Source organism: Curcuma longa, chromosome 8 (assembly GCF_044706935.1).
Source record: "Curcuma longa cultivar G26 ecotype Majalengka, Jawa Barat chromosome 8, ITB_CL_G26_1.1, whole genome shotgun sequence".
NCBI classification, from domain to species: domain Eukaryota; kingdom Viridiplantae; phylum Streptophyta; class Magnoliopsida; order Zingiberales; family Zingiberaceae; genus Curcuma; species Curcuma longa.
This window is the reverse complement of record NC_133868.1, coordinates 1,829,876-1,840,631: the sequence shown is the minus strand read 5'-3', so window position 1 is coordinate 1,840,631 and position 10,756 is coordinate 1,829,876. Positions and strand designations below refer to the sequence as shown.

The 10,756-nt window shown below is 37.8% G+C and overlaps 1 pseudogene; it reads right to left on the bottom strand.

The window, feature by feature from the left end:
- Nucleotides 1-1,463: 1,463 nt before the first annotated feature.
- Nucleotides 1,464-10,061, bottom strand: LOC141833168 (embryogenesis-associated protein EMB8-like; annotated as a pseudogene).
- Between the last annotated feature and the right edge of the window lie 695 nt (nt 10,062-10,756).

Here is a 10,756-nt window from a genome sequence, read left to right as displayed (position 1 = left end):
GGCGGATTCCGGCCGAATTCGCGGCCGTCCGGCCACCGGCGGCCGCCGTACCGACGCCAGTCGACGCGCCGGCGAGTGGCGCGTCGATCGGGCCCGGTCCAACGGCCGGACGGCGAAACGGGAGCGGCGGTAGTGGGCATGGGTTGGGTGTCGCGCACGGGTCGCGGACGGGGATGTCGCGCAGAACATCACTTCTCTTTTAGACGCTACACGTAAAATTAATACAATCTTGATTTAACTTTTTTAGTACGATCCAAATTAAAGAACTCAACGTGAACTACAATTTATTTCTTCATCCAAAATCAAATACATCAACCTAAAAGAAAGTTAATCAATGAAATTGTCACACCCCGAGAGACGACTGTCCGAAAAATTTCGATAGCATCTTCCCTATAACAATTCACTTTCCCTGCATACAAATATAATAAAGCCGACATGGCCACAATAAGACCTACACGGCCACAATCCACACATGTCAAAATGGTACTCAAGTACTGACAATGAAAATAAAATCCACAACCAGTAATTATAACGTGCATACTAAAAATCGAACATGTATAAGACCCTCCATATGACATAGAACACGTTCTGACGCAAATACTGAAAATATAGCAAAAACCAAAAATGGATGAAATCAACTCGACGAGGGGCTAGCAGCACGGCTCTCCAGACAGACGTCAACCTGAAAAGGATGAAATCAACGGAGTGAGTTCAAAGAACTCAGTGGATATCTAACAGATATGTACAATAAACTAACTAGCAGTAATAACCATGCCTATACAGTAAGAAATGCATAACTGAACCACAAAGAGAAAGTTGTACATACCAGAATCATATATATTAACACCACGGCACGAACCCTGCAACAAATTGCAAGGTCGCCAAACCAATACATAAGGTCTCTTGATGTACCACTAATCCATGAGTGGCAGTGTATGTAAATCATGTAACTAGCGACGGCTCAGACTACAAAAGAGCCGATGATCGCTAGTATGCAATCCTGTAGTGATGGACTCAGACTATAAAGGAGCCGGTGATCGCTAGTATATAATCCTGGAGCAACGGGCTCAGACTATAAAGAAGCCGATGATCACTAGTATGCAATTCTGAAGCGACGGGCTCAGACTATAAAGGAGTCGATGATCGCCAGTATGCAATCATGTAGAGATGGTGCATGACACTAATGCGTATAATAACTACCCGTCTATGCTCAGTAAGAAACAGTATATCAAAACAAAGAAATTACTACATATCTATCATAAGGCAAGTAAACAAGTAGCAGGTAAAAAGACATACCACCTGATATATACATGAAACAAGTATTAATACACCAGGACATATATAAAAGCATACAATTATTACTAGCTATAGCGATACTATACATATCAAACGACATATCTAAAGAGATGAGTCGAGATACCCGCCTTTTGAAAGTAGTCAATGTCCGAAAAGAAAACTTTCATCTAGAAATTCCGTTCAATGTCCTGTCTGATGCCTTCCCAGTTTGCCAGCCTAGTTAAGACATGCTCATGTAAGTTTGCGTAATCCTTGAGACCAATTGTTAGGGCTCTGTTATAAAATTGTTGGATTGGCTTTTTATTAAGAAATCTGTCACAAATCACTAAATCCCATGGAGAACTAATAGATGCAGCATCAGCAATAGGTGTGTTCCCTTCATCTTCTCCAAGATACTTCACCAGAATATTAGCACCAACACTTGTCCCAACAACAAAAAGATTAGCTTTCGGATATTTTTGATGAAGCTAATTTATAACTTCTCGGACGTCTTCAGTCCATCCAGCATTGTAAAAGCAATCAGATGTAATGGAAATGTCAGCCAATCCACGATGGTTGCTCACCACAATGTTCTGCCCTTGCTTTGCCAAACCATATGTCAAATGCTTGAGGTACTCTATGCATATCTTTCAAGAAGTGCTAGCAACTATGTCTTGGTAGAAAATACAGGAGAAACAACATCACTTGTTAGTCCAGGGATTACAACTACAATAGGTGTAGTATCATCTTGTGTTATGGAATTGTCCATGTAATCGGAACCTCCTGCAACATCAAATACAAGCAACCAATCCAAAGCAATGGTTCCACCGTCATGTGTGTAGAATAATTGCCTCCTGTAGGTAACTATAGGAGGCCTCCCATAAAAATGCAAGAAGGCCATTTGAAGTTGGGGACTCAGAAGACACAGAGTGGGAACATACCTCCCTCGAAGCATTCGACATTTGGAGACGATTCCTTCATAGATATACGAATTCAAATTGAAGGTAAGAACTACCGGATCTCCCCTGAATCCACGAAGAAGATCCCATGGAGGCAGCGCGGAAAACTAGCTCTGCGACGGAGGGTTGTTCACCGACTGCGAGAGGACAGGTGCACAGGCGGAGACGATTCCGCGAGCGGAGGAGCTCACTTAGGGCTTTGGAGGAGGAAGCCATGTCTTCGGGATTTGAACTTGGGAGGTGGGAGAGGGCGGCGTGCGATGGAGGGCGGCGGTGTCGAGCACCAGATCGCGGGTTTGGGAGGGATGTCTCTTCCATTATTTTGAGGAGCTACATTAGTTTATAAGGTTTAGGTTAATCATTCGGCGCAGTTAAGCGGCTGAACCGGCTTAAAACCTAGATTTACTGTAGCGATTGAACCGATGACTATAGCAAACCGGGTTTGATCTTGGTTCGCTCGGTTTACTAACCAAACGATCTCCGATTTGACCCAAACTAGTTTTGTTTGATTCGTCTTCGCAAGACGAATCTTCTTGCCCCTTTTATTTTGTCAACCCCTCTTCTATTTGTAACACCCGCAAAATTCTTTCAATATTTTCTTAATATTGAACATGTCTACATGAATGATAGCTTAGATTATGAAAATTTTAGTGTAAGTACTAATGAGCCTTACATGGGCTCTTAATGGTGAAAATCCTTAATGGATACTAGTAGCGTTTTATCCTAAAACCTAATTGGCTCCATGTGATTAAAAAGAATAGCATAACTCTTGATGGGCTTTACCTTATGTGAGCTTTGCCAAAAATAAAAGAAAAAGAGTAAGAAAAATATTGGTGCCATTGAACCTTGGACCTTAAATGGTAAGCTTTAGGAATGCATGAGATAACCATGAGCCCTAACAAGGGTGTGTTATTAAAAGGATAAGAGAAATTGTAGATATGTGTAGGGCACATTTATGATGTTATGCTTTACTCCATGCCATGTTATATGTGTTGAGATTATGTTTATTTTGGGAACCCTAGTTACCTGCAACATAATGGTTCTAACTATTGTATTTTATGAAATTTATGTTTACTTGTGTGATGTGGTTGAAAATTCATGAAGAAGGCCATGCTTGTAGGTTTCGGCCATGATCCAAAGATTATGGTTGGTTTTGGATTAGGGTTTCTTATGCTTGGTATAAATGTATATCAATGCTATGCATGACTTATTGGTTTTGGAATAATGGAATGTTTAAACAAGAACATTCACTATGAAAAGTGGTTAAAGGAAATCATGTATGTTATTTTACTTTATGCATGGCTTGTACTTACTCTTGGATTAAAATGAATAAGGGGATGTTTTATGATCCATGAAGTGATAAGTTGGCATGTTATGTATTTTTCTTTATGATGTTATGCTTTACTCCATGCCATGTTATATGTGTTGAGATTATGTTTTATGTTGTGTCATGTTTCAAGAATCATGTTGAAGGCATGACTTATGAATAATGGAATGTTTAAAGAACATTCACTATGGGGATCATGTATGTTATTTTACTTTATGCATGGCTTGTACTAGAACGCCCCTAGGTTGAAGGATAGTATGCCTAGTACCCTAGTAGGTCGAGACTAGCTATCTCGTACTTACTTAGGAATGTGCACAAATGATGAATGGGTACAAGCCGGGGACCCCAACAAGGATGATGATGATGATTATGTTTAACTACTATATATATGTTTTGAAAAAGCATCCTCATTGTTTATGCACATGATTTAATGCTAAGGTGTATTCATGCTTATGTGCTTCATTTAATGCTAATGTGTATTCATGCTTTATGTGCTTTATTTATGTGATGTACATTCATGCCTTATGTGACGTTTGAATTTTCGTGAGTAGGAAAGAAGCTTACTAAGCCTTCGTGCTTATAGTTTACCTTCTTATGTTGCAGATCAAACTAAAGGTTACTAAGGAATGGGAAGCAGCAGGAAGGGCAAGTGTGTGTGTGGCAGTGACTTGGCAGAGAACGATCCTATTACCATTCTAGATTCTGAACTTAGTATTTGCATGTTTTATATTTCACTTTTTTTGGGATGTTTGGATTTACTTTATGTTATGGATGTTTAGTCTAACTTTACATGTCGAGTTATGGTTTCTGGTTAAGAATGATATGCTATGTTTCTTTTAGTTAGAACTAGATACCCAGACATACTTGAATTAGTTTTGAATTAGAAAGTTTATTAGTTTTCAATCGCATATGAATACATCACTATCATGTATGAATATTTAATTTCCGCTGCAATGTTTGTGATTCATATGTATAATTATATGAATGAAAAAGAAAATGTAGCGTCCGCCGCCCCACCTAAGGGCGGGCGTTACAATCATGAACCAAACCAAGTTGGTTTAGATTGAGTTTAAACCAACTCATTTGGTTCAGTTCATTCCGTCTTCGCAAGACGAGTTCCCTTTTGTCTCACTAGCAAAATTTCTGATATTTTACATTCTCCCCCACTAATAAAAATTTGATCTCTAAATTTTCTATCTACGTACTATAGTGCTAAAATACTATACTTCCAATGATCGATACCTCATTCCGCTGTGCCTCTACTCTGGTTGTAGCTAAATCTGAGATGTTGCTGTCGACTGATGGGCATACTGATGTACAAGGCCATAAAATCAAATACCACCTACTAACTTAAGATCAATGATCCCAATCACGCCAGACTTAAAAACACATCAAGATTCAACAAGGTAAATGCTGAGTTAATAGATGAAAATCTTGTCGCCCTACAATAAACCTCTCCCTCTTCCTCCTCAGGTTTGACAACATCAAACCATCATCAGTCACCTAGCTTAGTAAATCAATGATTAAATGATCCAACCAATGATAACAATCCACTATCACCCAAATAAAGAAATTACCCATGCAATAGATACATTACCATATGTACTTGATTCTTAACTAACTATTTTTTTATCTCTTTTAATTAAGAATGAACAGAAGTTGAAACTTCAAATTAGACATCTAACAACCTCCCACATAAATTAGCAATTATCCTTTTGACTAATGATAACAAAAATAGAAGGTGAATTCACACGGGAATTTATATAAGAAAACATGAGTAGAGATTAAACCTATTTTATACTGCCATAATGAATAGTGCACAGTTAAAAGTTCTTAATATTAAACTTAAGTTACCATCTACATCAAGGATTGTATTATCAAAATGATAGATATTTGCCCAAACCGAATGAACCAATCCATTTAGTCAAATATGCAGATAATGGAGATTAAATAAAGTCTCATGATGTTGATGAATCATCCGAAATGACCTGTCTTCAAGCATACAAGCCACACCTACGTGAACCGGGGGCTGAGCTAACTATGACAAGGTTTTGAAGCATATCTAAGCTATTTCTTTTTTTTCCTCCTTCCTCCACTACCTCCAATTTGCTACTAATACCTATATATCAGCCGAGATAGCACCGAAACCATCTCGGCATCTAGGTCAGGTTGGCCATTGAAACTTTATTTCGAATGGAATTTTGAACCTTGATATGAGCACATATCCATGGGTGCACGAATGATCAACTTGTGAAAAAAAAATCAGGCTATAAGAAAATATCTAAGAGAAACAAACAAAGTATCTCAAATCATAGAGCATGAAAGTCTCTGAAACCTAGTGAAATAGGTAAACTAAACTCAGGGAAAAGTAAGTGTAGCATAGGGAGTCGCATATGCAAACCTCTATTTTCGTTCTTCCTTTAGATAAGAAGCACGTACGAACGTCTAGAAATAATCTTCGACCATTGCAATAGTGTTGTCCCTTCCAAAGTGACTCACTCAGCATATAACTCTCATAGGGAAGGAGAGGCTAGAAGGAGAAATTTAACAAGGGCTTTAATGCAGTGGAGGGAGGGGAGGCTACAACCATCATCAGTTTGTGCCCTTCCTCAAAGACAATTCAAGAAGAAAATTCTGTGTCTATGAGAGATTCTCGTTCTGTTACTAATTTGAGCAGTAAATCTTGTATTGTATTGTTCAACAAAGAGTACTATTTTAACTATATACATGATTGGCATAACATCGTGTGGCAGTTAACACATAACACAACTATTATAAATTCTAATAATGCTGAAGGAAAGCAAAAACCTCTGTTGGCTATTATACATTAAAGGGCACTAATCATGTTATGCCATTCATGACTTACCGATTGACCACTTTGAATCAGGATAACAAATAAGGTAAAGAGGTTCCAAAATGACAACTAATCATGGCATAGCAAAACCAATCAACTTTATGTAGGTAATGTCTCTGCTAGAGCAATAGAAACATGGTAAAGATTTATCTGCTAGAGCAATAGAAACATGGTTATAGGAGATGCTATGATATCTAAGCAAAGTGAATGGAAGGACTGTCAAGGAAGAAAAATAAATAAATAACCAATACGAAGTTGAATTTATTTTTTATTTTGGCACAAAATCATTTCTTGCAGGATGCAATATCAAACTCATGTAATGATTTAAAGAACTCATCAAAAGTGATAAATGGAGTTGGAATTTGTAGTCCCATTAAGTTTCCAACTGAAGCATCAAAAGGTGCACCAAAGCCAAAGAACACCAGGGAGGAGTCTACAAATACAGTTTCTTTTGACTGGGATAGCTTGCGAACGGAAGCATGCCAGAATGGTTATAATTTAGAGAGAAGTATAGATAGAATGGACTCACTGGATTGGGAAGCTGTAAGACATTCAGATATAAAAGAAATTTCAGAAACTATAAAAGAAAGAGGAATGAACAATATACTAGCTGGGAGAATCAAGGGGAAAAAAATCGTATCTTTATTCTTCTCCTAATGACATATTGGAAAGATCCAATTATTTCACAATGAAATTTTTCCTCGTAGTTAATAAATCTGAATTAGGCCAAAACGCACGACCTTGAATTAAAATCTCTTGCCAAAAGAGAATGATACAGGAGCATCTAGCAACACGTATTTACGATGTAAAATGTAAGATCATAAATCAGATATCATCCTAATCCTAATTAAACACCATTATAAGAGTCATATCTGTTAAAATTATTACCAAAGGTACAAAATTGCTATATTAAACATTTTACCTATTGCCGTCTAGAGATGCCTGTCGCTGCCTAGTCCCAAATCATGACCTTATCGCAATAATGACTCCAAAACAAAAATCCGAAGTACCAAAACCGAAAGGCATTGCATACTTTTCTCTGATACCAAAATAAATTGGTATCAGATAAACTTTGAAAATCCGAAAACACCGAAAGACTCAAAAAACCTGCTCTGATACCACTAAATTGTCACGTCCCGGGAGACGACTGTCCGAAAAATTTCGGTAGCATCTCCCTTGTAACAATTCACTTTCCCTGCATATAAATATAATAAGGCTGACATGACCACAATAAGGCCTACACGGTCACAATCCACACATGTCAAAATGGTACTCAAGTACTAACAATGAAAATAAAATCCACAACCAGTAATTATAACGTGCATACTAAAAACTAAACATGTATAAGACCCTCCATACGACATAGAACATGTTCTGACGCAAATACTGAAAATATAGCAAAAATAAAAAATGGGTGAAGTCAACTCGACGAGGGACTAGCAGCACGACTCTCCAGACAGACGTCAACCTGAAAAGAATGAAATCAACGGGGTGAGTTCAAAGAACTCAGTGGATATCTAACAGATATGTACAATAAACTAACTAGCAGTAATAATAACCATGCCTGTACAGTAAGAAATGAACAACTGAACCACAAAGAGAAAGTTGTACATACCAGAATCATATATATTAACACCACGGCACGAACCCTACAACAGATTGCAAGGTCGCCAAACCAATGCATAAGGTCTCTTGATGTACCACTAACCCATGAGTGGCAGTGTATGCAGATCATGTAACTAGCGACGGCTCAGACTACAAAGGAGCCGATGATCACTAGTATGCAATCCTGTAGCGACGGGCTCAGACTATAAAGGAGCCGATGATCGCTAGTATGCAATCCTAGAGTGACGGGCTCAAACTATAAAGGAGCCGATGATTGCTAGTATGCAATTATGTAGAGATGGTGCATGACACTAATGCGTATAATAACTACCAGTCTATGCTCAGTAAGAAACAGTATATCAAAACAAAGAAATTACTACATATCTATCATAAGGCAAGTGATGACGGTGTTTTATTAGGGAAAATTATTGTTATTTATGTACATATATTCCCGTATTTATTGTGTCACTTACACCCATCAAAATTATTTATTTTATTTACCAAACCCCTAACTATCATTTTAAGTAGTACAGAGAGGTCCGGGTCATCTCTTTTTGACTCAATGATGGAAGTTATCCTAGACATCTGGTACAGAGGTTTTATTATGCCTTATTCATTCCTAATTATTAACAATTCATTTATTCATAATTTAACTTATAATTAACAAAGAATCCTAAATATACAAAATACACATTCCTAATCATACATTTATTCAAACAATGATACAAAAGTAACATTTATTAATAAAATTCAATATACAAAATGAATTTTATACATTTAACATACAACATCACACCCACATAGCTAAACCCTAATCTTACATCAGGTATCATTCAACACTCATACAAACAACATACAATACAACTAATTTCTACATCATGAATCATACAACACACATCATTCAACATACATAAACTACACAACATGAATCCTACAAATTTTGCAAAACCAACTCATGATTATTAGAAATTATACAACAACCACCACAACGATAATTGCATGCAACATAACTAGTTATTGATAATACAAGTTCATTATATAACATACAACATGATTTCATTTACATAACACACACTACTCTTCATACATAGACTATACAACATGTATCAAACAAATCAACTCATACAACAACCAAATCATGAACAACTACAATAGATCACCATACAACATGAATCAACATCGTACTAACCTACCACCGATTACAACCTTTACAATGTTTACAATCTTACAACACCACAAGTCATGTATCACATAAAATCCAATACTCTATACAATTACAGTGCTACAATATACAACAACATAATAAATCATATAAAATCCATCCTAAATTACAATTGCAAGACAAACATTATACAAACCTTCAACACAACAACTGATTAACACCAAACAATTATCACACAAACCACTTATCAACCAACAACTACTTTTATTCCAATTCACAATCAATAGTTCAATAAACTCCTCATATGAATCTGTTAACTTATTGGTATTTACAGAATAACCTCAACAAGAGTAACAACTAATGCATACAAAAAAAAATGGTTCTAGGGTTCCAAATCTGCCCAATCATGCAAATGAACAATGATAAACAAGCAAACAAAGGGGGTTTTGATCAGTAAGAACAGAGATGAACTAAGGGATCAAATGCATCATGAAATGGAAATGGTTCTTCCAAATCCGCAAGATAGCACCCAGATCATTCAGTCAAGTCACACCAACAATGGATTGAGTCGCGCTGGAGAGAATCACCCACAGCGGAACAGCGGAAAAACCGAAGGAAGCAGGATCGATGTTCAGCCTTTACCCCAACTCCCAACTACAAATCACAGACCAAAAGTTAGATAGCAATAAACATAAACCCCTTACCTTGCTTTTTCTCCAGTGGATGAGGATGATCGGAGCCGACAAAGTGCCCCTTGTCTAGCTCCGATGAATGAAGAGGAGTAAGGTATTGCCGGAGCAAATCGCAGAGGATCTCACTTCTCGGTGGACTGCCGGCCTCCAAAACACTGGGGCGAATCACCCACAGTGTCTTAGACATCGGAGGGGAAAAGAGAGGAGCTGATCACCGAAGCGAATCGCCTCAGTGAAGTCCCTTGCGGTAGATGAAGATGGTTCCGACCGTCGTGAACGCCGGCCGCCTTGATGCTGATCGGGAAGAAGGAAGAAACGTCACGATGGAGCTCAGCGAGAAGAATCATCGTGGTGGCCAAGAGAATCGAAGAAAACCTAGAGAAACCGAGCTTCCCTCGCGATTCTGCCTCTCGCGATTTTTGCTGCCTTCGCCGGTTGACTTGATCAGCCGAACCTTGATTAAAGTGAACCGGACTTAAGTTAAGCCTGAGCCTGATTCAACTGATCAAATCCCATTTGAACCAGACTCAAGCATGACTTGAGCTGACCACATACCCTTTTGACTTGAATTAGCCACAATTGACTTGAATTAGACTCCATTTGACTTGATCTTGAGTTGATTGAGCTTGGGTTGAGTCATTTGCTTCCTCCAATTGATCAACCAAGCCCTTTTAAGACTTGGACAACCTAATTATGTCAATTGGACTCCGAATTGACCCGAACTCGAGCCAAAATTATAATTAAACCCTCCAATTATCATCATCTCCATTCTACTTCTTGCAAAAATCAAAGACTACAAAAATTAATATTCAAAAATTACCAAAAATTATGCAAAAGTAGAATGAAGGCAAAATTTTCATCCAAGATAAGATTTAAGCTCAA